Source organism: Dermacentor andersoni, chromosome 5, assembly GCF_023375885.2.
Source record: "Dermacentor andersoni chromosome 5, qqDerAnde1_hic_scaffold, whole genome shotgun sequence".
NCBI classification, from domain to species: Eukaryota; Metazoa; Arthropoda; class Arachnida; order Ixodida; family Ixodidae; genus Dermacentor; species Dermacentor andersoni.
In genome coordinates, this window is record NC_092818.1 from 78,631,009 (window position 1) to 78,647,221 (window position 16,213).

At 50.3% G+C, this 16,213-nt stretch overlaps 1 long non-coding RNA gene across 1 annotated transcript in view; it reads right to left on the bottom strand.

The window, feature by feature from the left end:
- Positions 1–16,213, bottom strand: part of LOC129385017 (uncharacterized) — a 210,041-nt gene that overhangs the window by 18,557 nt on the left and 175,271 nt on the right. Inside the window, exon 2 of the long non-coding RNA XR_008612549.2 lies at positions 9,661–9,729. This is a non-coding gene — a long non-coding RNA (uncharacterized lncRNA). The remainder of the gene's footprint in view (positions 1–9,660; positions 9,730–16,213) is intronic.

Consider the following 16,213-nt stretch of genomic DNA (forward strand, 5'->3'; position numbering starts at 1 on the left):
ACATATTAAGAGAGCTACGGACGATTTCAGGTCACCCTCCTCCATAGTCATGCATTTTCTCTTCAACTCGTTCGCCGAGTCATAGGGGCTAAGCTCCGCCTTCACTGGCTCTGCATCATGATGGCACGTCGTGTCGTCAACTTCCGGTTCTCTAGGAGCGAGCGTCCGAAACCTCTCCAAACTCTCCTCCGGCTGCTTGGCAGTCGATCCCAAGCGAGTGCTATCGAAGCAGCGTGCGTTGCGAGCATTCTGTCGCAGGACCGAACGTGTCCAGTATTCCAGTAACCACATGCGAGCTGGGCGTTTCGACTCAACGGTGGAGGCATAAACTCAAGCTGATGAAGGAACTTAAGCGTAGACGCACATGAGCTGCCTGATCGGTCTCCGCGGTCCAGCCACCCGTTGGCGCAGAGCTTAACCAGCCAAAGAAAGAACTAATATCGCTCTAACCAAGTGTAAAACATTTTAAACATTTACAAAAACAACGTGTTAACGACTACACTCCTGCGAAAAATTTACACCAGCAGCAAAGACGAATACATGTCGTTACAGCTACTGTGTGTGGTTGAGCTCTGTGCCACCAGGTGGCTGCACCGTGCAGACCATTCACATTTGCGCTTCTGCTCATCCCGTGAAACGACACGCAAGGGGACACGACCAGGTCATGTCCCCTTTCGCTTGCGTTCGCCCTAATACCAGACTCGCGGAACGCTATTGCGTTAGTAATCTTCCGGTGTAAAGTGACGGTCGAAAACGCGCATATCCTGGCGCTGATCGGATAATGGCAGTCCGATGCGCTGCAGCCAGGCCGCTGGTCTGCTGCCTTGCAGAGGGACACGATGTCGCCGCTTGACATATTCCGCAACGCAACAAATTCGAATCATAGTGCTCGCGAAAAGACTGAGACCGACTCTGACCGCGGAGCTCTCGACAAAATGTAGCATGTTGTAACCCAAGCAGACGACGCTTGCTGCGTGCCGGAAGTGCTTAAGTGTAGTGAGAAATTGTTATTGTACATTCTCTTTCCGTTACTTTCTTTTTATAGAAACAAATTAACTAACGTTCCAACTACTACTAACATCTTTTGTTCACCATAAAGGCGGAAAAATTGGAACTGATGCCAATTGGGTTATTTACGTCATTGGGTAGGGAGGGCTCAAAATTACGCCGAGCAGTGTGCTACGATCAGCAGTGATGTACATTTTTAAACCTTTATAATAAATTACACGCTTTACGCGGAGCAATTAGACGCGTCAGTTAATGATCAGGAGGACCTACTCTAACGACTCAGTACGTTTGTACAACATCGTCAAAATCGTCAACGTCTAGCGAGCGTGCTCCTGAACGCATGGGCAGAACACGCTCGCACGCACAAGCACGCACGATCTTCCTGGCGTCTCGCTGGCCTCCTTATACCCTACACCATCCGGGAAGATCATTCTCTCTCGCTCGCTAGTAGAAGGCCTTGACAGCACACTGGTCAGCTCACACAGAGGAATACGGTGAAAAACCACTCTCTCGCGTAGAGGGGTTGAACGTAGGTCACGTCGTGTCAGCCCACTAGTCAACCCACACAGGTAATTCGGAGAGAAACCACTCACTGGCGTAGAGGGGTTGATCGTATAGGACAAAGGAGAGTAGTATTTGCATTGGTGCATTATCCCGTCGCACACACCCGACCGTGAAGTCTTTTCATGTTGTCGAGCTTGACATTGGGCACCTCGTGTCTCAGGCGCTTGGCATCCGTTTTCTTCATCGCCGCACACAGTGAACCGTAACAGCATGCTCTCAAATTACGAGTGCATGACGTGCGCAGTCTTCGGACGTCGATGCGAAAAGCTTTCACGTCACAGCCATATCTAACGCCATGGAGGGTATTGAGGTCGACTGTACATCTATGAGCGTGCTGCCGAACTGAAGCTGAGCAGCGTTGACAGCGACAGTAATGAACCTTACAGACGCGCACCAGCTACTTGGCATGCTTGCGGGAACAAATATATGCGTTATGAAAACAACAGCGTTCACTCTTCTTGCACAATGAAATCAAGGGTATTACGCGCGACAGAAAAAATTGACCGCAATTGCCCGGCCCCGTGTAAAGGCCACACCTCGTCAGAATTGCGAAAAAAAAGAAGAAGTGCGGCTATAATACGATTTATACGGTAACTGAAGGGAGGAGAAGAAAGAAAGTGACAATGGCGGAAGGTTGATGCCAAAGCCAAAGGTTGCTGACAGCGGTTGAAGCAAAATGCGGACGCAGAATCATACACGTCTTAGTCGACAATTAGACCATTCTTTCGTGTTTTTCTTTTCCTTTCCTTTCTTCCTTTTTTTGCAAGAACAGATGCTGCAATGTTTCCGGTTTAGCCCGCTATCAAGAAAGGCAATGACAAGCCAATGTAGTGCGCGCCAGAACGAAAGCCAGTATTTTGCGACTCTACCTCGGCGACAAAACACATCTTTTTAAATAAATTTTGTTGTAAGTTTGTAGAGATTCTTGCACTCCATGCAGCCATGTGGCACATTACTTCTTTTTGAAAACGTAAAAGGAGAGATCCCGTAGGTTGAACAATCTTGAATTTTTTTTCCTGACATAGAAAACTAATAGGAGGCGCAAGCGGAAATTTCTTGAGGCGCAGGCTCACCGCTGCCACGACGTTCGCATAACCGTCTATATTTCATCATCATCATCATCATCATCATCATCATCATCATCATCATCATCATCATCATCATCATCATCATCCTGGTTACGCCCACTGCAGGGCAAAGGCCTCTCCCACACTTCTCCAACTACCCCCGTCATGTACTAATTGTAGCCATGTTGTCCCTGCAAGTAAGGAAGGAAGGAAAAAGTGGAGAAGGAAGGCAGGGAGGTTAACCAGTTTAGTCTAACCGGTTTGCTACCCTACACATGGGAGCGGGATGGGGGGGGGGGTGAAAGATGGGGAGAAGAGATAGAGAGCACATAACACGGCACACACATCGTTGGTTACAGTCTGTCACTTTTGCGCGGTACGTGACATCACTGTCACAGCCGCTTGTCCAAGCACGTCTCCTTCATAAACCGAAGTAGTCCCTTCGTCGCCTTCAGCTGCGATGTCTTCTGTCGGCGATATGTGAAAATGGTTGCAACTGACAATGGTCTATTTTCAAGGTGCGCCAGAACGGACGCCATGGACTGTCTGAATATTATATTCAGGACAGTCACACAGAATGTGTTCCAGCGTCTCCTCGCAAAGACAGGCATTGCAGAGAGCGTTGTCGGCCATTCCAATGCGAAACGAGTAAGATTTCGTGAAGGCCACCCCTAGCCATAAGCGATAAAGCAGGGTGGCCTCACTTCGGCGGAGTCCTGTTGGCATACAGAGATGCATCAAGGAGGGCAGGTCGTGTTGACGATTGCTCCGGTTGGTCTGGCTGCTTGGTGTGCACCATAGAGAGCGTGATCTCCCGTGCAAGCACTTGAAGTCCGCTGACTGCGTCGGACCGTGAAAGTGGTATGGCCTCTTCTTGGGTGTCTTCAAGAGCTGTGCGAGCGGCTTTATCGGCGTCTTCATTTCATATATAACGCCGCAGTGACTTGGCAGCCACTGAAACGTCACGTGATGTCCTTTCTCATTTGATGTGTGGAGTAGGCATCTAATATCGAGCACTAGCTGTTCGAATGGCCCGCAACGCAGGGCTGATAGCACAGATTGTAGGGCTGCCTTTGAGTCACTGAAGATCGACCATTGTCGAGGTGGTTCCCGATTGACGAAACAAAGTGCAGCGCGAAGGGCAGCTAGTTCAGCAGATGTAGATGTCGTTGGGTGGTCAGTCCTAAAGCTAATGGTAATACCTCTTGCTGGGACGTCCGTGCAACGTCTTAATCTCATCCGCCCACCTAACTTTCTGCCGCCCCCTGCTACGCTTCTCTTCCCTTGGAATCCAGTCCGTAACCCTTAATGACCATCGGTTATCTTCCCTCCTCATTACACGTCCTGCCCATGCCCCATTTCTTTTTCTTGATTTCAACTAAGATGTCATTAACTCGCGTTTGTTCCCTCACCTAATCTGCTCTTTTCTTATCCCTTCACGTTACACCCATCCTTCTTCTTTTCATAGCTCGTTGCGTCATCCTCAATTTAAGTAGAACCCTTTTCTTAGCCTCCAGGTTTCTGCCCCGTACGTGAGTACTGGTAAGACACAGCTGTTATACACTTTTCTCTTGAGGGATAATGGCAACCTGCTGTTCATGATCTGAGAATGCTTGCCGAACGCACTCCAGCCCATTCTTATTCTTCTGATTATTTCAGTCTCATGATCCGGATGTGCGGTCACTACCTGCCCTATAAGTAGATGTATTCCCTTACCACTTCCAGCGCCTCGCTATACCTATCGTAAACTGCTGTTCTCTTCCGAGACTGTTAAATATTACTTTAGTTTTCTGCAGATTGATTTTTAGACCCACCCTTCTGCTTTCCGTCTATATTTGGTCACCCAGAAAGCTCTAACACTCTTCCACGTCAGAGAAAAATCAATATAACCTGTTCATGCGCATTTAACGCGATTAGCAATCGTAGGATACTTTCACGTGCTTTTTCCGTGGGTCATCTATCTCTCCCTAACACGTTTTCCCAGTAATCTGGGTCACACTGGTTAGTCTGTGGTCTAACGTGCAGCGCACAGGGCTGCTGTGCTGACAGGGCAAGCATTAAAGCCAACCGTCGGACCAACGTGTCACCGGGTGTGTGCCACTCTTCTTCAGTGACAATAACGATCTGTTAAAACGTGTCTGGCGCTGGGCGGAATCGGACCCACGTCGCATATATGCTTAGACTATCTTATGTGGATATATCTTTACACACACGTCAGAGCTGACTTCACGGCGCCGCCACTAGGTAGCGCTGCGTGTCCAGCGGAGACCGCGAGAGAGAGGAGCCCGCCTGCATACACTCCTGACGCATGACGCGCTTCGCCTTTGGCTTTAACAAGGTGTGTCGCAATATTGCTTCAGTGGTAATTGCATTGAGGTTGATATTCATTGTGAGATGCTTTCAGGGGGACATTTTTCTGACCATGATGAGTACATTCGCACGAAAACAACAGCAACAACGACAAAACAACTATGAAATCGTAATTGAGTAAATTATTATATAGTGCAGTATTTAATTAGCGATTGGTTTGTTGAACTGTCGTCAGTGGATCCACCATATCAAAACGCCACTGTGGACTTTTTGTTGTTTCCATCGCTTGGATCATAATTTGTAGGTAACAAATCCAGCGTATCAGAATGATACGTTAGCTTATGTGTGGGGTCAATCACCAATATTAAGCTGTGCACAGAGAAAGCCTTCACAATTTTTCTGTAATAAATGAAATAGTGAACTTCTAATCATTCATTACACCGATTATAGCGCAAAATACTCAAGCAGATTATCTGGACCTCTTATCGCATAGCTTATCTGGATAGGGGGCTATCCAGATAAGCACTTTGGCGCTTAGAACAAAGCGTTGTCCCCCACTGCCACTGGGATTCGAGTTCATAGCGCAGTGGCAATGTGCAGTTCGGAGCGGGACGCGCGTTAACCATTTGGCTATAGCATTACACTCGCGCTTAATAATGATCGTATGCAAGGTGGTGCGCGTTATCCATACACTTCGTGAGTGGTGGTGTCCGTGCATGTATTTCGGGGGCCACAGCAGGCAATGCTGTAGCTGGCGAAAAACGTTTATTCCAAACAAGTTGTTTTCTTTATTTTCTTCTTTTATTTTTTATAAGATGGCAAGGTCAGCTGTGAGAACCAGCTGACGCCGCAGTAAAGAGTTGAGCGCGAGACGAGTCCATAAAGTCGGCTGATTCTTTGCCGCAGCACGCTCCAAAGCTAAATTGAGTAGCCCCTGCACAAGGGACACGTGGCATACTCGCGGAGGCTATGCGCGCACGCAAATTAACCCGTGCAATTAGGTAAGCTTAGTCTGGCAAACTGTAAGCAACCACGTACGCAACGCTAGATGCCTCAGGGGTGAGTCAAAGACCACGTCCCTGCGAATGGCGCGAGAGCGATACGACGTGGCAGCCGCGACCAGACGCGCGTGGAAATAGAGCCAGCGGGCCGGGCCCTCTCACCGAGGAACGCGCGCGCGCGCGCGATGCTGTCGGTGCCGCCGGAGCGAGGCGCACCGCGAGATTTGCCACGCCGATTGCCCGCGCCGCGCTTCTTGAACGGGTGTTCCTTGTGCTTGGCAGGCAGCGAGCGAGTCGCGCATGTCTACGAGGCCGCCGAGCGACAAAGGAGCACGGCCCGCGGGAGGCTCTCGTTCTACTTGTCACCTGGAGACGATCCAGGAATAGTTGTGCGCCGCCCAGCCGGGTCACCACTGTTCTGGGCTCCGCGCGAGCGCGGGGGCGCGCCAGATAGCGAGATTCCGGCGGGTATACAAACGGACCCGGCTTCTTTGGGGCAGCGGCGAGGCGACAGCTGAGCTATAGCGGTTGTCCGCGAGCACCGCGATAGGGCAGCCCGCGAAGCACAAAGACCGCTGCGTAGTAGAACTGTGCCTTTCCCTTCGACGCGCTCAGAGAAAGGCCTTCCCGCCCTGCACAAGGCTGCGCGTTCGTGAAGCGCGTCTATCGCGAGCGCCGAGAGTTCGCGGGCAAGCAGCGGTTCGAAACTAGATCCCCTCCCCCTGCCACCTCCTCCCGACTGGTCTTGCCATCTATAAGTCTATCCAAGGGCGTATCCCCGCCATCTCTATAGGCCAAGTTATCTGGACCGACTGTCACGCTCGGGTCGGGAGAGGTGGGGAAGGTTAGGGACCGAAAAGCGGTTTCTTCTTTTGCTCGTCTCCGTCTTCTCGGTGCCGCTGCTGCTAGTTCGTCATCGCTGCCCCTGCCGCCGCGGCTCGCTCGGTCGCTGCGTCTCCGCGCGTATAACCATACGCGGCAACAACTTCGCGCACAAGTGTCGGCCGTGTTCGTTGCGGCGGGCAGAACAAAGAGCGTCGTTTGTGGGGCGCCATCCCCTTCCCACCCTCCTCCTCCCACTTTTCCTCTTAGCGCAGTAGAAGCTCGCCTCCGCTTCATCTTTGCCAAATCGGCCGGTCCGCCACTCCACCCTTCTTCGGCCAGGTACCGCCGAAGATACGCGCCAGAGACGACAACGATATGCGCCTTCCAGGAACGTCGCAATCCGCACGTGTTGTCGGCGGCGTGGCTCTCCTCTCGACTGCCGTCCCCTTGTGTGCCAGGACTCGGAGATGAGGGGCAGACGGGCAGAACTGCCTGATGCCCTCTCCTCCTCTGGCGTCCCCCTCCCCCCATCGACATCCCTCACCCAACTGCGCTGTTCCTCCCGTAGAGCTGCAGCCTATACGCCGGGGCGACTCGGTTCGCGGGACCTCGAGCGCGGGCTTCGGTTGTCGCGCGCAGCGCACATGCGTGTCCGGAGGTTCGGGGCTACAGCCAAGGCAGGCCCTATAGCTGCCACAGCTGGCTCTGACGCCGCGGCCCTCTTTCCTCCCCGTCCCGAACCGCGCCGCCTTCCAGCGCACCCCGAGCCTCCTGCACGCCGCGCCCGCATCGCTCGGTTCTTCTCTGGCTGCCAGCCATACCTCCCGACTATCGTCGCGTGCTTGTTTACCGAGGCGGCGGCGGCAGCAGCGGTTGGGGCGTCGATGAAACACGAAAGCTGGCGGGCAAGCATGCAGGGCTACGCCGTGTCACTCTCTGGAAGGAGAGCGGGCACGTCTCCTTTTTTGCCGAGAACACAAGAGTCGTGTCACGCTGAAAACATTACAGGCGCGCCCGCACGAGCGCGACAGTGAGGGGAATAGTGTCGAGAAATCTAGTCGGTTTCATTATTATTATTATTATTATTATTATTATTATTATTATTATTATTATTATTATTATTATTATTAACAGTAAGAATTAAGGGGGGGTGGGAGAAATGGCGTGCCTTGCTTTTATCATCACAGTGTGAGAAAAAGAGAAATATAGCTCGAAGTACACAAAAATTTCTATTAGTCCTTTCCTTAGCCTATGAGCATACATTTCAAGGGGCATAGAAAAGAATGCCTGCAGCCTAGTTTCCGGGCGTTTAGCTTTCTTACTCTGTATCTTTTATAAAAGAGGTCTTCACTACGTTTCTTTATATATTTTATTTTTAAATTGTAATTTGTTATATTTAGGATAGCCTTAACATATTGAATTAGCGCTTTTCGAGTGTGTATCTCCTGTTAAACAGGTTCGCTAGTCATCATCATCATCATCATCATCATCATCATTTGGTTTCCTTAAAGACCCTGTAGATGGGTGTTATACAAGCATTGGGTTACAAAATATAAAAACAAGTGTTGCAACAGTTTCAAATCGTTAAAAAAACTTAAACAAATTATGAAATCTTGAACAAATTATGAGGAGTAGGTGACGGCAGCGAGTTGATGAGGAAGAACATTCCAGTCTTTAGATGCTCGGTGGAAAAACGAGGCTGTAAATGTATGTGTGCGTCAGCGTAGTTGTGCTACTTGCAGTGGATGACCAATGCGTTGTGACAGGCGTGAAGAATGGACAACGCATCGTGGTTGATCAAGCATCGAGTAGTAGAACGTGTGGAAGAGGGAGAGGGTGGTAATGCGGGGACAAAAGGATAGGAGCGATGAGGAAGATTCTTTTTTAAAGTATGATATGCTGACATCCTAAAAGCATGAAGAATGAATATACCTGGTGGCAGGATTTCGAACCGCCCCAGTTGCTTTGGCGGGATATGCTTGATGCGGATCCCAGATGAAAGATGCGTATTCAAGTTTCGCTGTTAACAGTGATACATAGAATAACAGATTTAAATGCAATGGGGCGATGCGAATGTGATGTTTTGTTAGCCGATGAAATGACGTTGTAACATGTGCGTTCCATACAGGTTAAGTCATAACACATGGTGACACCTAAGTATTTGTAAGATCCTTGCACAATTTCATGGCGACGTTACTAATCCGACAAGAAAAGCCAAGCGGATGATGAAGGGTAAATGAAACAAGTTTGTATTTTTTTGAGTTGAGGGCCATTAGCAAAAGATCGCATGACCGTTCTTGTACGCGGTCAAGATCAAGTTGAAAAGCTGTTTAACCACTGATGTTATTGACTGCACGATAAATAACGCAGTCATCGGCAATTATATGGTAATGACAGGACACGAGCAAGGGTAATCCTCATCGCTCCGTTAAATTCAGATAGGAAGGGGGCCAAGCAGACCCCTATGTATACGCCTTATGTGACGGATACAGTGGTAGAAACATGGTTCTTAGCGAAGACGTACTGCGAGTGGTAAGTTAAATATTGTTCGCTCTATTTTAATATTTCATGCACGATGCAGATGCAAATGAGAAAGCTTTAGCAACACGTGCTGATGAGATAACTTGTCAAACGCTTTTGCTTAATCCAAAAATATGGTGTCTGTTTGTACGTTACTATCAACAATAGCATGAATGTCACGAACGAAGAGTAAGCTGGGTTTAGCAAGACCCGCCCCTGCGAAAGCCGTTCTGTGAATGATAAAAATTGTAATTAGCGTCTAGAGAGTTTGCGATGTGAGAGTATATAGATTACATGCTGCATGACCTTGCAGCGAAGGCTAGTCAATGAGAGGGGGCAGTAATTTAATGAAGAATTTTTGTTACCTGATTATAGACTGAAATGGCCTTCCCAATCCTCCAGTAGATCCTCTGTCATGGTTCCTGGGCAAGCAACTGAAAATAATAAATACAAAAACGCTGCAGAAACACGTTTCTTGTTTTTCAGCTTCTTGCAGTTAACGTCATCGATGCCAGCTGATGAAGACAGCTTAATATTTCCTATTACAGATAAACGGCAACTCGCTGTAAATGTGGTGGCTATGTTGCATTGTATGTACATTTGTGGTGGGCGGAGGAGAAAGTCCCCTATTTCACTAGCGAACACGCACGAAAACGCGTAGTTAATATGTTAGCGCGGCTTAAATCTGTCACCAATTCACTCTATCTGCTCGTTCGTAAGTGTGATCATAGTTTATCACCTGTAAGAACTTTTTCTGGGGCTAGTAGCTAAATGTGACGTGCCTCCTCTGCCTTGTACTGTTCAGCAAGAACCTTCAAGCAGAGGCTTAGACATTTAGCACCGTTATGTATCACGCTACGTCCCCTTCCATTGCAATCACATGTGAAGCAAAACAGAAGTTAGCAGGAACATGAAAGCCTAAAACTTAAATTTTGGGTATTTACGTGTCGAAACCGCGATTTGGTTATGAGGCACGCCGTAAGGAGGGTGGGGGTGGGAGGGACTCCGGAATGATTTTGACCACCCAGAGTTCTTTAACGTGCACCTAAATCAAAGTGCACGAGCGATTTCGCGTTTCGTTCCCATCGGAATGAGGCCGGCGCGACCGGGATCGAATCCTCGACCTCAAGCTTAGCAGCGCAATGCCATAGTTACTAAGCTACCGCTGCGGGTCAAAATGGAAACTAAAAATAATCAACAACCTGCCCTGACGAGGACAGGTCTCGTTTTCGAAACGACTCGTCAGGGCACCAAGAACTTGCTGCCATAAAGAAAAGTCCCTTTGTCGAAATATTTGGCTGCAAAGACATCCCCTTCTTGCACCAGTGTTGGTGGAACATAAGAAAGAACAGCCCCAATATTATCCAAGTCTCATGCCTTCAGCATACAAGACGTATACATTGAGCATGGACTGACACTAACAGTCCTCCATTTGCTACGAAGACGCGTTTAACCTTCTTGAGAGACACTAGCCTCAATCGGATACATAGCTTAATAAATTTGCATGTTGGGTGCTGTAGCTCGCGTATGTTGTGCGTCTGCGACACGCACTGTGTATATGTCGTTTAAACTTTTCTTCATTTCCATCTCGAGTAGCATTATATAGGCGCACGCGGCCATGGCAAGCTTCTCCAAGATTCATCAAAGAGCTCCTCTCTCCTTCGCTAAATGTGCATCTTTCCGCCATGGATTTCTCCTGTCGTTTGTTGCCTGAGGAGATATGCAATACAGTAAGACGAAAAGCTGGGCGAGTCTGAATTGATGCACTTTTTTGATCAGCGTGGAAAACGACAACACACATAAAAAAAAAGGAAGAACACACGACGAGCGCTATCCTGTGTTGTCTTCCCTTTTTGTGTTGCCGTGGTTTTGCGCGCTGATCGAAGGAATGTGTATACAATACATGCTCGATAGTCCTTCTACATAAGAATTGCTTTAAGTTCATAATGCGTTATAGCCACCGTCGTTGTCTCACCAAATATTGAATGCATTTGGTCACGAGCTGTTATGATTTAACGATTTCAGTTGCTGGGCTCTGTTCTTTCGTTTTCTTCCAGCGCTCACGGCCGGCCGATCCCGGGGCAGGGATAACGCCGACAATTGTATTTCTATTCATTTTCTTTTCGCCCTGCGTCATTGAGTCCACTGGTGCGCCCCCTGTACGTCATCGCCACGATCGGCCCGTCGTGTACGCTATATGATAGCGAAGGAATAGAATCGAACGAAAGGAATTCTTACATTTGCACCTGCCCTGGTCTGCTATTAGGCCACATGGCGACGTAAATTAGAAGCTCAAAATATATTGGCGCAGCTCCCGAGTTTCACGTAGCCGTATACGGGCACATACATAATGTGAAAACGTACGCCTGCCACATTTCGCTTCCCGTTCTGACAGTTCGGTGAAAACCGCAGAGTCGCGCCCCGGACGCCTTGTCTCCGGAGGCGTTATCTTAGCGTGGGAAGACCAGTCTCGCGCTCAGCTGGCGAGCTGCGCACCAGGGAAGAGGAAGTGAGACCTCGATCTCCTTTCCCGCCGCCGCCATCCGCTTTTCCTCCCGCAGTTTCCTTGCTTTATGGCTGTTGCCTTTTTTTCTCTCCTCTTCTCTCCCTTTCTTTCTTTCTTTCTTTCTTTCTTTCTTTCTTTCTTTCTTCTTTTGCTGCCTGTCTGCGAGGCTCGCTGTCTGCCTGCCCGTTGAGTGGCAGCCGAGAGGGTGCGTCACAGCGGGGGAGAAAAGCGGCGGCGTGTTGTGAACGAAGGGGAGCAGCCGACGCTTGATTGACAGGTCCCGGTATTATGGAAATGCTCGGCGTCAGTCTTCTTTCTCCACGCCGCGAGGCAGCCAATCAAAGGTGCCTGCGGCTATGAAGAGCTGCACGGTGTGCGCCTGTCAAAATGAAGTGCAAACATAATTTATTCATATTGCCCGCAGCTCTCGCGAATGAAGGACCTCTAGCTGGGCGAAGCCGCCAGGACGGCTTGAACTAACACGCCGACGCTGCAAGTGTCTGCGCCGCATCTCAACGCGTTCTCGTTGCTGCCGGCACGCTGCAGTTCTTTCGCGTCTGTCAAACGTTGCGACACCGCTCTGTGACAGAAACCACGTTACCGCTTGTAGGCCGTCGAGAGAAAGAGATAGGAACGAAATCGCAACAGCTGGCACGTAGCGTTCTTGATCAGTCGCGTGCCCATATAAGACTGCTACGTTTTGCGCAACCAATCAGCTTACGTAGGGAAACAAGTTGACCAACTGCTGCATGGGGACAATCGATAGACGCCATACTTTCTGCGCCGTATACGTACCAGCCACGGTGGTTGAATGACCACGCGGCGTTCTGTTGGCGAACGCAAAATCGCAGCTTAAATTCCTAGCTAGACCTTCCTAGACCTTCGTTGAACTGAATCAAACTGGGATGCCGTTTGTCAATATTCAAGGAGCAAGTGTGTTCACCCCGAATAATTACTACGGTATCCTCCATATTCACCGCAGTGCCTATAGATAAAGTGAGCGCATTGTTCAGTTTACACCTGTATACAGCTGAGACAGCCCACTCGCCCTGCAAGCTCAGAATTTACTGCCAAAAGAAATGGTTTATAGAAAAAAAAAATTATGTATATCGATTGGCGTTTACTACTGTTTTCCCGATATCTGTTTATTTTCTTTCGCTCTCATTCCATTTCCAGGGTTAACGCTATAGGATAGACGACAGAATACGTATAACAAAGACCGGCTTCCTTTAAGAAGAACGGTAATTAGGGCCGTGCGACAGAAAGCGTCCACAGAAAACGAAAAAGAAATGCGACTGGTTGCGCAGCAGCTTTTAAAGGAGCTTCAACGCGCGCTTCGCGCACGCGTTCCGCTTTAACCGTCTTCTCAGCGCTCTAATTTCCGCCGTGTCACGTGTAAAGCACGCGGTTCACACACGCGTAAAAACGCGCGCGCGTTTCGCGCACCTACCGCACGACGAAGCAGCGGCGACTGCAGCGCGATTCACTCCAACCGCGGGAACGTGTCGAAAGCGCCCGCAGCGCCCGACCATGTAGTATACGCTATATACACGCGTTCGCATAGAGCCCACAAAAGCGGGTGCGTGTGTGTGTCTGTCGTGGCCGGGGTGTTTCGAGGCATAAGAGAGGATAATTAGGCGATAAAAGAAAGGCGCGGACACATGCGGCAAGCGAGCGAGAAAAAAACGCACGCGTGCGCCCAAGCGCCGCTCGGCGGAGGACGATGATTAATGTCGACTTAATACTCCTCGCGCGCGGGGGCCTTCTCGGCTGGCCTTGCGGAAGCCTTTTTCCTTCGCCTTGCCCGCTTGCGGTTGCCTTTCGTCGCCCAAGATTTTCAGGCTCCTCAAGATAATAAAAAGAATAATTGAGAAGAAACAACGCAGCGTCTTACGCGCCTCTCTCCGCGGCGTACGACCAAATTGCCTGTCAAATTGTCGGCCTACGTTCTTCTTCCCCCCCCCCCCCCCCCTTACCCTCCTGAACACCTTTCTTTGCTCCAAGTCTTATTTCTTATTTCTTTACTCGTTTTTGCATTCTTTGCTCAGCCTCAGGTTGGGTCGCAGATCGTTAACGTTACATATAAATGTACAGTGCGGCAGTGTCTACACGCTAAGCTCAAAGCTATCCGGTATTTACCGTGGTGCTTTCAGGGGCAGTGGTGGAGTTTGTATAAGGGTGAAGTTCTGGTTGACAGCACGACAGCAGTGCCTATGATCGTGAGTATGATGAGTGCTGAACCCATATCAGTTGCATGTTAAAAAATGAAAATAAGGTTTGCATCATGTTTCGTATTGTTGTTGAGTAAGAAGCAGAAAGGATCGTCCGTTTCTTTTTTTCTTCTTCAATAGCGCACATCAGCATCGGCACCGACTAAGCAACTCGCCTGACTGATCTCCAGTATAAACATTTAGCACCCGACATACCGAAGGAAGGCACCGAGAATATTAAATGGCGTGGACGAACAGTAACCTTGGAAGTCATCTTGCCTGCAGCTCGAACATCATTCTTTAGTTTGTAACTACTGAAATTCATTGAAATTGAATCACTCCCTTGACATACGAGGTGCCTGTATTCCACAATGACTGTATGGCGTTCGTCACACATATAGGTGTACTAGACGAAGTAGTGATAGTCTTGATTAGCAACCAAGAAAACACCCCTGTTGACCCGGAAACCGCAGTGACGGGAATGTACAGTCTACAGCACAGAGCTACGTTACGGTGACCTTCTAACGAATCTACACTCCGGTGCCATTGCAGCGTCTGGCGCAAGCTTAGAACCCCCTGTATGCATGTACAATTGTCATCCTTCGATAGACTCGCAGTGCACAGCCAGAGCTATGCGACAGCCTAGAAACAAACTGCCTCTCAATCCCTGCTCTGTTCACTCATCATTGTCCTTCGATCGCGCCAGACAGGTCGATTTCTTTAATTCGCGGTTATGCGTTTCTCAGCCAATCTATCAGACAGCTTCCGACGGACACACACGAAAGCACCTTCGCCACACCGCACTACCTGGACATCGTAAAATTGCGGCTAACTCAAACCGCAGAGACATGGAGATGCGCTCGACCGCACCCGGCGACTATACTCTCCCCGCTTCCGAAAGGACGCGACGAACGACCAGCAATCAGGACCCAACGAGGGGAGGGGGGGGGGGGGGGACTCTTTTTGAAAGACAGCGGATACCCCATGATCGCGAATATGTACAGCATACGCGCTTACAACAAGATAGAGAAAGAAAAAAAATATTAAAATAGCGATCATGTCGGTATACACACTGCGCACACGGATCGGTTTGCGGTGTGGTGGACGCGGGCACCTCGGAAAGGCGGACGCCCTCTCATCTGGCCAGCGTTGGCGCCGCACCAATCCGGCTCCCAAAACCAGGGCCCGCCCCGGTGGACCAGCGAGAGAAAGTAAAGCGCCCGGTCACGCGGTTATACGGCCGGCAACAACAAGGGGCCATTCCCCGCAATGTCTCCCGTGTCTTCGCTTCGCGCGGCATCCATCGGCCAGAGAGCGTGCCGCATATACAGACCCGTCCATCTCCGAAAAGGAACAAAAAAAAAATAAAGAAAAGAGAGGATCGGACACCCCGGTTCTCCGGGCGGGCAGCGGCCAGCCCGCGGTGCGTCGGGCACTATGATTTCCCCGGCCCATGTTTTTCCCATCCGGCCCTCCTTGCCGACGACGACGCGTCCGTCCTCCACCGCGCACACGCGGCGGCAGGTCAACGAAACTCGCATTCAAGCGCTCCCCTTTCTGTATTTGTTTCTTCTGCCGCCCACCGCAAGAACCCGCTTTTATTTTCCAGCCCCGGCTGACGGGGCACGGAGGAGAGACGGAACGGCAAGAGGGGGGAGTGGGGGGGCCGAGGGGGGAAGTGGATGCGAGCGGTTGAGCTCCGGCCGGAGCTGGCACATCACAGCGGCGGCGGTTACAGCCGTCCTCGGCCCAGCGACGACGCGACGCTGCAAGCCAGGCGCGCCACCTCGTCGTGCCTGCCTGTGCAGCGCATATTTTGATCTTTTAATTCGCTTCTTTCTTTCTTCCTTTCTTCTCAGGGATTCTCTCTCTCCTTCCTTCATTCGGTACATACTGCGGCGGTGGCCGGCTGGCAGGCCGACCGGAGCGGGTCACGGCTATCCGCGCCTCCGGAGCACACGCCCCCGACAACAATGACAGGTTTGAGGCTCGAACTGCGGAACAGCAACCAACTCGCATCCCTATAATCAAAGTCCCCAAACACCACGCTGCCGCGTCGGAGACGACGACGACGCCAGACGAGAGCGGGGCAGAGCTGCTGCCGCGTTCGTGGGGGCGAGACAGAAGGGGCGGGCCGAGGGCGACGTCGTGTGCCGCGCGCTCCCTTTGCTCTGTAGTTACACCGCTTGCGCGGACTGCGCG